The sequence below is a fragment of the Lissotriton helveticus genome, chromosome 6, assembly GCF_964261635.1.
Source record: "Lissotriton helveticus chromosome 6, aLisHel1.1, whole genome shotgun sequence".
Classification (NCBI taxonomy): Eukaryota; Metazoa; Chordata; class Amphibia; order Caudata; family Salamandridae; genus Lissotriton; species Lissotriton helveticus.
In genome coordinates this window covers 1,987,855,509-1,987,870,075 of record NC_136067.1, presented here as the reverse complement: position 1 = coordinate 1,987,870,075, position 14,567 = coordinate 1,987,855,509, and positions in this window count along the sequence as shown.

Here is a 14,567-nt window from a genome sequence, read left to right as displayed (position 1 = left end):
TCTTGCAACCTAATGGCCCGCCCGTTACGTTCCTCTACAGTGTAAATGTCTACTCATCATATACGATTACAGTTTGCTCCGTGGCCGGCCCACGTGGTTATAGGCTCGTATTTGTATAATGAAATTTTCACAATAAAGGTTTTTAAAAGAAAACATGGTAGTAGTATATACATTGGTAAAGTTTTTAATAATAGTCACTGTTTTAGAATCAGTAAAAGGCAAGTGAAATAAAGCAGACCAATTACATGAAGGGTAAAAGGTATAATACGCAGGAACGCAGTAAAGATAAATGGTCAAGGGCTGTTGTGTTTTCTACTCCTGCAACATAAAGTGATCGATAAGAATCTCATATTCAGATGTATCGGCGACTAAGACAGCAGGTCGACCCTCTTTTGCACAACGGCTCCGTCATGGGACGAAGAAACGCCCTTTTTCTCGAAAAAAGAATATATTTTACTTGCAGGACAGTTGTAAATTTTCCGGGAAAGTACATTAGCCTGGAACATTATAACATATATTTAAGAAAAAATAATGTTCGGAAGTAATAAAAAGCGTAATTTTTAGGTCATATGACCAAGCCTTTCATCATTAGAATAAGAAAAGTAAAATGAACCAATGAAAAGTTTTATTAACAAGTCACATGACCTGTTATGCTTACGTTACGCGCTGCGCGTCGCGCCCCGGATGACTTCCGGAAGCGCTAACGCGGCATGTCATATGACGCATTACGCGACAACGCAGGTCCAGAATATAGTCAAAATGTCTCCACCAACCAGCGGTCGGAACACAACCCCTTTCAGCAGGCTAAATAGTTCTGTTAAATGACAACAGAAGGGACAGGCAACAAGAACCATCAGTCAAAGAGGGGAGGGCTAGTTCTTCTCTACCGGGTTACGTTGGGGCGCTACCGGAACTGATCGAATTGGTAGTCTACAGTGTTTCTGGATGTTTCAGACTGAAGCTGGGGTTAGCATGAGAGCACCACCATTTCGTAGCTCCGTCGTGGCCATTCCGCAACCAATCATGGCAGCCGCTCATTATCGTTATTTTGGGCGGGTGGGTGGCGGAGCCGAGCTGTATTGCAGCCATCATGGTGTGGAGTTCAGTTCATCTCACTAGTTTCGTATTTGTCATGAGGGGTTGTTCCTAATGTTTCTATTTTAGCGAGGTCAAAAAGAGATCCCATTAGTGGCCTACTGATTTTGCTCGATTCCTTTTGTTTTTTTACACGATTTTTCGTTATCTGCAAAGACTAAACAGAGTATTGCGACTCTGTGTTTGTTTGTAAATAGAGAATGAACCAAAGAGAACCAATTCTAAAACAGTAAATGCTTGGATAACAATCAATCAAATGGAGAGAGAATCAGGCACGACGTATTACAACGGGGGCAAAGGCCTGCGTTAACTACCTTTCACTATCTGCAAAGAGAGAGTACTCCTAATAGAAATGAGGGGGGGGCAGCATTCAAAGCAGATCAGTGTGCATAAACACGAAAATGTTTTCACTTACCACGTACTTGACATTCGACAGCTTATGATATTTGCTATTAAAAAAACATTGAAATTCACTGAAAAAACCATAGGTTATAGACCATATATAGTTAGGAATTAGCATTTACAAAACCTTGAAAATTCACTGAAAAAACCATAGGTTATAGACCATATATAGTTAGGAATTAGCATTTACAAAACCTTGAAAATTCACTGAAAAAACCATAGGTTATAGACCATATATCGTTAGGAATTAGCATTTAAAAAACCTTATTTTACTCACACAAAACCATTGAAATTCCATATATAGTTAGTTGCACTAACTATATATCGCGCACCCGCAATCCACTGCTGATGATGTCACATATTACATCATTCATGACATGGTCAGTGACATCACTGATGACATCACTGATGACATCTCAAATGACATCACTGATGACATCACTGATGACATCTCATTTGACATCAATGACCACATCACTGATGATATCATTCATGTGACAATACAATGCATCTCCTCACATTTTAATATAACCTCTGTTTCACCCAGTGTTAAATACAGAGTATAATTTTTGAAACCATTGACACACCAATACTAGTTACTACATACGCACTCACTGATTCCTACGTCTACACACACCTTCACTCATTCACCCATACAATCATTCATACATACAATCACTCATCTTTACAACACTATCATATGCACTCATACACCTATACAGACACTCACAGTCTGCCACTCATCCATGGAGTTACTCACACACCTAGTCAGTCCTGTAAAGAATCAATGACACTTCCATTTTCTTGTCTATACAGTTAAACATAGAGCACCTTACATTTTCAAACATATACTAACACATACTTACCTTCTTATACAATCATTGATACAAGTACACATTGATCTGCACAGAGTCACACACCTCCCAGCCAGCCACACACACACTCAGTCTCCCATACAAATACTTGGGCAATCAATCAATAACCCATATAGTTACTCATATAGCTACTGATCAACACATGCAGCAGTTTACAGAACAACAGACATAATGATGCACAAATTAAGACAGTTTAGTCACTAACCCATGCACTCAGTGAGACACATTTAATCACTCACTCATACAGTCAGTCATGCACCTACTAAATCCTTCGTCCAGACACTTATACATCCACTCATTCTTCAATATGTAAGACATATTTAAACTTTACAGAAACAAAAAATCACTGGATGTTGTTATCAGTGATGTCATCAGTGATGTCATTTGAGATGTCATCAGTGATGTCATCAGTGATGTCACTGACCATGTCATGAATGATGTAATATGTGACATCATCAGCAGTGGATTGCGGGTGCGCGATATATAGTTAGTGCAACTAACTATATATGGAATTTCAATGGTTTTGTGTGAGTAAAATAAGGTTTTTTAAATGCTAATTCCTAACGATATATGGTCTATAACCTATGGTTTTTTCTGTGAATTTTCAAGGTTTTGTAAATGCTAATTCCTAACTATATATGGTCTATAACCTATGGTTTTTTCAGTGAATATATATATATATAAATGCAAAAACAGTCCTCCTCCGACAGAGTAGACAAGGGGGCACAACGGGGTAAAAACTTCGGGGCAGATTTATGAGGCCCTTGCGCCGCAATTGCATCACTTTATTTGACGCAACGGTGGCGCAAACAATGCGCCCTATTTACAACGTGACGCATCTAGGAGATGCGTCATGTTGTAAAGCCCTGCGCCATTAGGAGGCGTTCCTGCGCAGGGGGGGGCGTTCCTGCGCAGGAACGCCTCCTAAAAGTGGCTGATGTGAAATCTATAAGATTTCACTCAGTCACTTTCAGGACAATGCTGCGTCAAAACCCTGCGCCTGCTTGAAGCAGGCGTAGGTCTTGACGCAGCATTGTGAAGATGGGGCACCCCCGAGCCTTGCTGGATCTGCGTCGCGCTTGCGTCGCAACTCCAGCAATGCGCCACCTTTACGGCACAGATGCGTCACGCATCTGTGCCATTTTTGCCGGCGGCGCACCATGGGTGGCCGTGCAGCGGCGCAAGATAACTGGCGCATCCCCAGGGATGCGCCAGTCATCATAAATCTGCCCCTTCATTTATTAAAAGGATGGCATAACGCGTTTCAGCTTTCGCCTTCGTCAGATGCTATTTCCTTTCAAGCTGACGCTGGAATCCTGGGTGTGTTTATATGCATGCTCATCTAAAGTAGAAAGTTGCACACCTGTGCTGCGTTCAACAGGAATCACTTTGGTAGTTCGGTGTAATTAGACTGCAACTCCCAGTGTGCAGTTTTTTCATGTTGCAGTGTCGCGGTAATCCTGTTGGCCAGATTCTTGCAGTGCATCTAGTTGAAGGCTGGCTGTGAACGTAGTCAGGTAAGGATTGCAGCATGTTGTACTGGGCCAATTTGCATCTTTATACCCGCACTTTCACCCTCACGATCCCTTTGGTGCAGGTCCGGGACATCATTGAAGTAGCAATGTCTCTCCACGAGTTCATGGACTATCGCTGATAGCAGAGTCTCTGTTCCAAGGGGTGTGAGGTGGTCTGGGTAATTGTCATGAACCCTAGACACTTGAGGAAGGGCCGCCCCTGCGCCTCACGGCAAGGCGCTAAAATGCACAAACAGTCCTCCTCCAACAGAGTAGACAAGGGGGCACAACGGGGTAAAAACTTCATTTATTAAGAGGATGGCATAACGCATTTCAGCTTTCGCCTTCGTCAGATGCTATTTCCTTTCAAAGCGCCGCTGACGCTGAAATCCTGGGTGTGTTTATATGTGTGCTCATCTAAAGTAGAAAGTTGCACACCACCTGTGCTGCGTTCAACAGGAATCACTTTGGTAGTTCGGTGTAATTAGACTGCAACTCCCAGTATGCAGTTTGTTCATGTTGTGGTGTCGCGGTAAGTAATCCCGTTGGCCAGATTCTTGCAGTGCATCTAGTTGAAGGCTGGCTGTGAACGTATTCAGGTAAGGATTGCAGCGTGTTGTACTGGGCCGATTTGCTTCTTTATACCCGCACTTCCAACCTCACGATCCCTTTGGTGCAGGTCCGGGACATCATTGAAGTATATATATATATATATATTCACTGAAAAAACCATAGGTTATAGACCATATATAGTTAGGAATTAGCATTTAAAAAACCTTATTTTACTCACACAAAACCATTGAAATTCCATATATAGTTAGTTGCACTAACTATATATCGCGCACCTGCAATCCACTGCTGATGATGTCACATATTACATCATTCATGACATGGTCAGTGACATCACTGATGACATCACTGATGACATCTCAAATGACATCACTGATGACATCACTGATGACATCATCCATTGACTGTGTGTTTCTGTAAAGTTTAAATATGTTTTACATATTGAAGAATGAGTAGATGTATAAGTGTCTGGATGAAGGATTTAGTAGGTGCGTGACTGACTGTATGAGTGAGTGATTAAATGTGTCTCACTGAGTGCATGGGTTAGTGACTAAACTGTCTTAATTTGTGCATCATTACGTCTGTGGTTCTGTAAACTGCTGCATGTGTTGATCAGTAGCTATATGAGTAACTATATGGGTTATTGATTGATTGTCCAAGTATATGTATGGGAGACTGAGTGTGTGTGTGGCTGGCTGGGAGATGTGTGACTCTGTGCAGATCAATGTGTACTTGTATCAATGATTGTATAAGAGAGTAAGTATGTGTTAGTATATGTTTGAAAATGTAAGGTACTCTATGTTTAACTGTATAGATTAGAAAATGGAAGTGTGATTGATTCTTTACAGGACTGACTAGGTGTGTGAGTAACTCCATGGATGAGTGGCAGAGTGTGAGTGTCTGTATAGGTGTATGAGTGCATATGATAGTGTTCTAATGATGAGTGATTGTATGTATAAATGATTGTATGGGTGAATGAGTGAATGTGTGTGTAGACATAGGAATCAGTGAGTGCGTATGTAGTAACTAGTATTGGTGTGTCAATGGTTTAAAAAATTATATTCTGTATTTAACACTGGGTGTAACAGAGGTTATATTAAAGTGTGAGGAGATGCATTGTATTGTCACATGAATGATATCATCAGTGATGTGACCATTGATGTCAAATGAGATGTCATCAGTGATGTCATTTGAGATGTCATCAGTGATGTCATCTGTGATGTCATTTGAGATGTTATCAGTGATGTCATTTGAGATGTCATCAGTGATGTCATCAGTGATGTCATTTGAGATGTCATCAGTGATGTCATCAGTGATGTCACTGACCATGTCATGAATGATGTAATATGTGACATCATCAGCAGTGGATTGCAGGTGCGCGATATATAGTTAGTGCAACTAACTATATATGGAATTTCAATGGTTTTGTGTGAGTAAAATAAGGTTTTTTAAATGCTAATTCCTAACTATATATGGTCTATAACCTATGGTTTTTTCAGTGAATTTTCAAGGTTTTGTAAATGCTAATTCCTAACTATATATGGTCTATAACCTATGGTTTTTTCAGTGAATTTCATTGGTTTTTTAAAAGCTAATATCTATAGCTGTAAAATGTATTCTTCTTTAAATCCAAAAATATATTTTATATGTTTATTAATAATTTTTTTTAAATATTTTTTTTGTTTCGCTCCCGGTCCGCGAACCGGGAAGCTTCCCGTTAGCTCAATTCGATTCCGCGATCCGGTCCGCGAACCGGTAACAAATCAACATAGTTACGGTATCGCGTTGCCGCGTAATGCGTCTTATGACGTACGGCGTTAGCGCACCCGGAAGTGCCCCGGGGCGCGGACCGAGGCGCGAAACGCAACTCCCCGGAAGCGATCCGCGGCGCGAAAGCGCGACGTATCGCGTTGCCGCGAAATGCGTCTTGTGACGTACTGCGTTAGCGCACCCGGAAGTGTCCCCGGGCGCGGACCGAGGCGCGAAGCGCAGCGAACCGGAAGCTAACCGGGGAGCGTTCCGCAGCGCGTAACATGAAAGTTAGAGTCATGTGACTTGTTAATAAAGCTTTTCATTGGTTCATTTCACTTTTAGTTTCATAATTATGGAAGGCTAGGTCAGGTGACCTAAAAATAACACTTTTCATTGGTTGAGAAGTATTGTTTTTTCCAAATGATGAAAACCCCTCCTTCTTTCCTCACTCTGACTTTCATCATTGTGAGAGGAAGACCTTTATTAATACTTGAGAAATGACTTCAGTACTTGCTTCAGCTGGTGCACCCCCACCACCACCTCCACCTCCTCATGGGAAGAGAGGACCACCTCCCCAGGTGATCACCAACACAGAGGAGGAAGAGGAAGACCTAGAGGAAGAGGAGAGAGAAGAACCACAGTTCTTGGAAGAGGTGCCCCGGGTTTCCCATAGGAAAGCCAGTTTCATCTGGCAGTTTTATTCAATCCCTCCAGGGCAAAAGAAAGTGAATGCGAGGTATGTGACCTGCCTCATCTGCAAAGAGAAATTATCAAGAGGGACTGATAAAAAGTATAGCTATGGGAACTATACCATGCATCGGCACATGACCAGGAAGCATCCACTTAATTACAGCCGGGCGGAAATACGGGATATGGAACAAAACCCAACAGCAACTCCTGTGGCCAGGTCAACATCGTCAATATCATTGACACCAGCAGAGGCACGGGAAACTGTGCCAAACATCCAAGAGAATTTTGGGCACATGAAACATACTTGTATGCACTGTGGTGCGTTGATATCATGTGGTAACATGAGTATTAATGCCATCAACCTGGCTTATGACAATCATAATTGCCCTAACCGCCCCCAGTAATTTTTTTTTGCTCCTGTTGAGCCCTTTTCAACGCCTGTTTTTTGTTGTTCCCCCCCCCAAAAAAACCCAAAAAAAATATAAAATCGTTCAAAAAATACAAAAAAAAACAAAAAATGTTCAAAAAATACAAAAAAAATATAAAACAACAAAAATATAAAAAAAAAAGTTCTTTTCAGAACTACCTTCCCTTTCCAAAAAAATTGCTAGAATGTTTAGCACTCTGGCAAGCTCTATTTCTTTTGGTTCGCTTCCGGTTTAGCTTCCCGGTACGCGTACCGGGAGCTAACCAAAAAAAAAACTTTTTAAAAAAAAAGAGTAAGTATAAGGAAAGTAAACAGAGAGTGATGTTTCAAGAAAGACAGCTATAGGGAGTAAAGAAGAGATACTATTTAATAGATCTATTTACCAAAGAACAGACAGAAGATGGTATAATTGTGAAAAACAAAATAGATAACGAATTGAAAGAAAAACAAGCATTGGCATAGCCAATAGGTATCGACTTTTGGACCTTCTAAGTCTTTAGTTATGCAGCATAATATCCTTGGTGCAGCAACATCAACTGTTGCATGGCTAAACACGTATAAGGTCCCAAAGGCAAGACCTATTGTCTATGCCAATGCTTGTTTCTTAAGTAGAATTGCAATACGTATGGCTCTTCCATGTAAAAAAATCTTATCTTGTGCTCTAAAGATTGCTAAAGTCTCGACAGAGAACAGGCTAGATTGTAAGTAGGGTAAATTGCGCTTGGTGATCTGTTTGAGGGAGCGTCTGCTTTGCCTGGTGTCTTTGGAGAGCAATTTTGATTGTTATACTGGACAATATAGCCCTAATGTAAATAACATAGGGGCATATTATCAACATAGGCAATAAAAGTTTTGCAGCTTTTATAGGCAGAAATGTGTCGCTAAAGCTGCTTTTGCGGCAGAAAACTGCCGCTAAAGCCGCTTTTGCACCAGTTTTCTGCCAATAAAAAGAGCAATAATTTTATTGGCTGCATTCATAATATGACCCTTAGTGTGCTTCAACTACACAGAGAAAGCATTATGAACAAATAGTGATACAGTGATCAGTCTAAGACACTAAGAGTAATAGAGACGGAGTGAGTGAACAAGAGTGAGGAACTATGAGAAGAGAGGGACTGAGAAAAAAAGTGGAAGGAGTTGAGTAAGTAGGTAATAGAGAAAGGAATGAGGGAAGTAGCAAAGGCAGGAAACTGAGGATTAAAGAAATGAAGCAGTGGAACTAATAGTAGTTCAATGTGATAGAAATGTAACGAAAAGAGTACAAAATACTTACCTTATAATTGTCGTTAAATTCCTCACTTTTTATTTTTATACTTTCAATCTGTGAAAGAGAGAACAAACATTTGAAAAATATAAAAACATGTATTGAAAAATTACAAAAGACAAGGGCAAAGATTGAAGGACAAACAGTTTTTCAATAACTTTGACACTTACAGAAGCTACACTGTCCTAAAGATATACATTTTAAAGTAACACTATCTTGATGGAGATGAAGTGAGACCTATCTTAAAACATGGTGCATCTTTTGCATTGCTGTTGTCTCAGAAAAGTGTCGCAAGACACTAAAATTTAAAATAATTGCTTCAGGATGCCAATAAGATGTCTACTATCCAGAGTTTTGTTTCAGGTGAGGCCTACTCAGGGTTGCAGATGAAATTTCGAGTTGTTGAAGAGAATAGAAGACATAATACATGTGAAGGTCTACCAATGAAGTGAGTCATGTCCACTGCAATGTTCAACAAAGTCCAAACCTCCTATGTTTCCCTGGACAGACCTAAACTTGATCTGCACAATGTGATTCGTAATGATAGGAAACACAGGTGATGTAATTGAAATACATGCAATTTATTTTGCTCATTTCACAATCACATCACTTCTGTTTCCTTTGCTTAGGTATCTCATTGTGCAGATGTAGTCTAGCATATCAAAGAATACGCAGAAGTGCAGCACTGCATGCAACAACTTTGACACTTACAGAAGCCTCACCTTCTCCATGCCTTCTACACAGTTCTACATATACATCATAAATGGAAACATTACAGAATTAATTATACATGTTAAATGGTTTATTTTTGCTGTTCTCAGAATGTATCAAAATTCACTAAAAACAGTGACTTGAAGGTATTCATCATGTAACAGCGGGGAAAAAAAAACACAATCAAAATGATTGTGTTTAAAAAACCCATACAAGATCAGAAATCAAAAATCAGAACTCCTTAAAGTTAACTTACTTTCCATGACGTCCAAGGATGTCCTATGAATAGCTTATACTCTTTTGTGCTGTTATTACTTTCAGCCCACCAGTTTCTGAAAGAAAATCTCCATCGTTTTTAAAAACATGTTACATACAATAAATGACTTCTTGCTCTCTACCACAAGATTCCACAAGGCCAAATTTTGTCAGAGCCATGTATAACTCTTGGATTTCTTGTTAGCCAATCCCATCATTTGGTATTCCCGCAACTTTCAGAATTAAAATGTTGAAGATCATTTTCACAATCCTGGAATAGTAATATCTTCCCCTTCTTGCTCAGTCATGTTCTACATTTCGTATGACACTGATACTGCTTAATATGAAGCAGACTTACACTACCTCTATGAGTACTACAATTATTTAATTCTCTACATCACTTTTAATCACAAAGTAATGTAAAACAGTATACAGCATTGCAGACTTACATTCCCTCTACTCCATGTTTTGATTGGCTGCTTTAATTAGCTTATGAAAAGAAACAGTTTTTCTGAACTCATTTAAACTGCACATACATGTCCATGATGTCCAATCCTATGATTAGAAGTTATGTCTCTGAACTACACTTATCCTCAAGGCCAAATTGTGTAGGAGCCATTAGAACTTCTTGAAATTCCACAGATCATATCCCGAGAATATTTTCCTAAAATTTTGGTTTTAAAAACACCAGGTAAGAGTTTTTAAGGTCATACGGCAATTTTTTTTTGAAAATTACAACAGAATCATTACAGAATGACCAGCCATTTCTAGACTTTAAATAAGCTGTGTAATGTCCTGATGATATTGAAGGGCCGTCATGATATATAATTGCTGTAGTTACAAAAGTCCTTCCTGATATTGACAACTGCGAAGCTACAAAATTTTTTATTAAAGTTGTCAATTTTGTTCCATCAGGCCTACATCGTTGGAACATTAAAATGATGTACTGGCCATATGTTCGTATAAATAATGTGGACATCATTTCAGATTTACATTGGCTACACTCCATGTTGTGATTAGCTCCTTTTACTAGCTTATTAAAGGAGACTGATTTACTGTCTGGCAAAGTTAAATATACAAATCTTTCTGAGTCTACACTAGTAGTACTTGATACCATACAGTTCTCGCAGTCATGCTGCCATTGATAAGAAAGCCCAAACAGCTGATCTACATCTACACCTTCAGCATGTAATACATGAAGCATATACATTAAAAACTCCTGACAATCTTGCTGAATATTTTGAGAGAATTGTGTTTGGCCTGAACATCTATCTAACAGATTTCTAATTTCAGACACACTTTCTATGTTTCTTCTATCAGTGGTACATTTCTCTAACACAGAATTTAACAAACTGCAAAATCTTTGATCAGAATTGACCACAATCTCTTCTTTTACATTTTTTAGAGAAAACAAAACATTAATTACTACATTAGCATAGCAGTTGACACCAGAACTGTTTTCAAACTGAAAACCAACAACATCTTCAACAGAATCCTCTTTGTTTCTGCTTGTAATTTTAGGTTCATTCACTTTTTGTCTTTTTGCTACAACCTCTCCAGTATTGTTCTCATTTCTTCGTTTCCGGCCTACCAGACGTTTCTCAAACAAAGGAAACTGAGGCAAATGTGGCGCATACTCTCTTCTTAACCTATTGTATTCCTTAACACAATCTAGATCTGCACAAATGTTTCTGACATCACAGTCAATCAAGTACAATCCCGATAAAGTTCTAACTCGTGACAATGCCACATATGCCATACCCTCCTTGAACACAGAACTGCCAATATTCACCAATGCAGTGTCTACACTTAAACCTTGCGATTTATGAATTGTCACCGCATATGCCAAGCAAACAGGGAACTGCTTACGGCGAACATATAAGTCTTTTACAAGCAAAAATCTAGCAGAACAACGAGCAATTAGCTGTACTTCCTCAATGCCATCAAATTTAATTTTTAAAAATTCAATTCCATCTCTATTTCTGTATTTCACAAAATCAACAACATTACCCATTGATCCATTTACCAGACCTCTTTCAACATGTAAATTCCTTCTTAAAATTATACGGCAGTTCAAGCACACATTCAGAGTCTTTTCAAAACCTGCAGTTTTAGATATACTCTTCTCTAATGAATCCAATTTTGTTTTCAGATTCTCAGACAAAATAATTGTTGATCCCATATGCTCTACTCTATCAATAGCTTCCACTTTCACAATCTCTTGCTTTTCTAAATGCAACATTTTGTTGTTAAATTTTGCACATTCTGCAAGAGTTGGCATCAAACATATTCCAGATTTCTTATCAGTAATTTTCTGAAAAATATTCTCAGGCACAACATCTTGTTCTGGATATAAATTTGTCAGTAATCGTGCATGTAAAGCTTCTTTCCCATGCTCGGTCACTTTTCCAATTCTAACATCTTGTAGAATAGTCTTGTAAACTTCATCCTTTGCCTGACGCATATTTTCATGCAGTTCAGCATAATTGAAGTTTAACCATATATTGACGTTGCCAATGCTGCCTAGGCACTTCCTGGTATCTTCATGCGTGAGCATTTTGAACACAGGTTGCCCTTTCACTGGTGTCAGCTGCAGAAGATCTCCAAAAACAATGATGTGTTTGCCACCGAATAACACATCATACTCTGTTTTGAGAACTTCTTGCATCCTCAAATGCACAAAGGCAAGCATGACATTGGAAACCATGCTTACTTCGTCAATGATAAGAAGTTTCATTTTCCTCAAGATTCTTGAAACTTCAAAACAAGCATCTCCAGATAGCTTGTGATATTCTAATTTGTTGTCATGCTCCACTGGCAGCATCAGTAAACGATGTAAAGTAATCCCTTTAATATTATGTGCTGCCAGTCCAGTTGGAGCAGTGACAACACAAGACAGTGATGACTCTGTCCTTTCCTGCAAATAGCATGAAATTGCTTTAATGAGGAAACTTTTTCCAGTTCCCGCTTCTCCACTAACGTACAGTCGGACAGGCTTCAACGACGTACATGAGCACTCTTTCTTATCATGACTTAATCCATGATCAATTTGCATGGTAACTTCGTCATATATTTTCCTCTGCTCAACGTTGAGTTGCCTTTCCAACTCTTCTAAGTTAACCGCATCCTCTTGAGCATGTGCCATGGCTCTTTCCACCTCATTCATAGCAGTGGCAGCTTCATTTTCAATAAGAGGTCCTCCTAGTGGATCCTGACTCAATGAAGCAGAACTCTGACTGTCCTGAGAACTGTCTCTGGCAATCTCGGCTGCAATCGTTGCTTCCTGCTCAATTTCCGCATTCAACATTTCTACATATTTGGGAAAAGCAGGACATTCTATGGTCTCCTTGGCGGCATTGAAAGAGTCTTCGTAACAGAGGAAATCTCCAAGCAGTTCCTCTTCTGCACGCCAAGGCTTGAAAAGTTGCAAAAGTGCTAAATAGAAAAACTCCTTTTTTTCAGGAGATTCGCCACTCAATTTTCGATGGTTTATCAAGTGGCATTTTCTTTGCTTCACCAGACATCCCTCACTTCCTATTACAGCATACACTCCTTTCTCAGTATCTTCTTTGATGTTCCTCTTGAACATGTAATTTTGCAGAACCTCATACAGACAAACATTCTCTAGGTGACTGCTTCGATTTGGATAATATGTATCCAACATGTTTGTCTTCAAAATGTCGGTACTGTTTGGCTCCTTTTCCGCCAAATACTCAATTTCCCGCACAGGTTTGAGAACTCGATTACGCGTTGCAGCAAGACCAAGACTCGCCCAAACGATACTCCTGGACTTGGCATAGAGACTTGCTGAAGACAACCGGTCAGAACATTCGTACGCTCCGATTTCTCGATGCGACAACATCTTCAGACTGAAACTGTACAACTTCTTGCTGAGGCTCTTTTCATGGGAAATGTCCTCCCACATATCCTTCAATTCTGTCTTCTCTTTTTTGGTGATATACGACGTCACATACCGAGCCACAGCCATACAGTTATCAGCCACAAACTGTATATCCATGTTAGCATTCCACATGGACAAAATCACCGGGTTGTAGTCGTTGATATACTTGGACTCTTCGTTCCTCTTCAAATTGTAAGTGTTTTTAGGTGATTTCTTCATCACATTATGTCGCAGCGAAGACATCAAACTGTTTACTCTTCCTTTAGAAATCACCGGTCGTGGGAAGCCGAAACGACATTTGGTGTAGAACTTGTCTTTGTTTCGGAATTTACGACGGCAGTACTTTCCACATCGATGGCTTTGGAAACGCAGAACTTTTTCTCTTAGGCTTTTCTTCTCCTTTGCGTTTGGAACAGCACACGTAGAATACTGTTGGATGAAACTCATCACTGAGTCTTCTGGATCCGTTCCAAATTTAGGTGCATCCTTGATCCACAGCAACATATGTATATGAGGAGCTCCTCTTGCTTGGTACTCCTTTCTCCAGAAGAAATCCAACACCTCTCCAAGAGGTGGATTCTTCTTATTCATGATGAAAGACATCATAGCTTCAAATCTATGATTGAAGTACCTACATACATTGACTGGATCCAAAGAGCACAGTTCTCCGGGTGTCTTGAATTCGATGTTTTCTACGTTAGCATTTGCCTCTCGTAGAAATTGAAGTAAGTCTTCCCAGCCATACTCGGCACAACTCAGAGTGAGGAACCATGTGGGAGTACCTAAGTTCCTCAGCATACATTTTAAATCACCATGACGACGGTACCAGTACTCATTAGTACCACGCTGACACGCCATGAGATTAATCAGGTGAGAATCCAAAATACTATCTTGGACATTCACTTTATCCATAAAATCACTTGCCGAGATGTTTTGCATGTGTATACCACTTTTCAAGATGTGGTTCACTGCATATGACAGTCCAGACAGATCACTTTCAAACAGGAGATGAAACAAATAAGGAATGCATTGTCGAAACCTAGCATCTCCTGCATACAATCGCAAAGTCCGGTATTCAGAAGCAGGAATTTGATGAGGTCGCTCATCATAT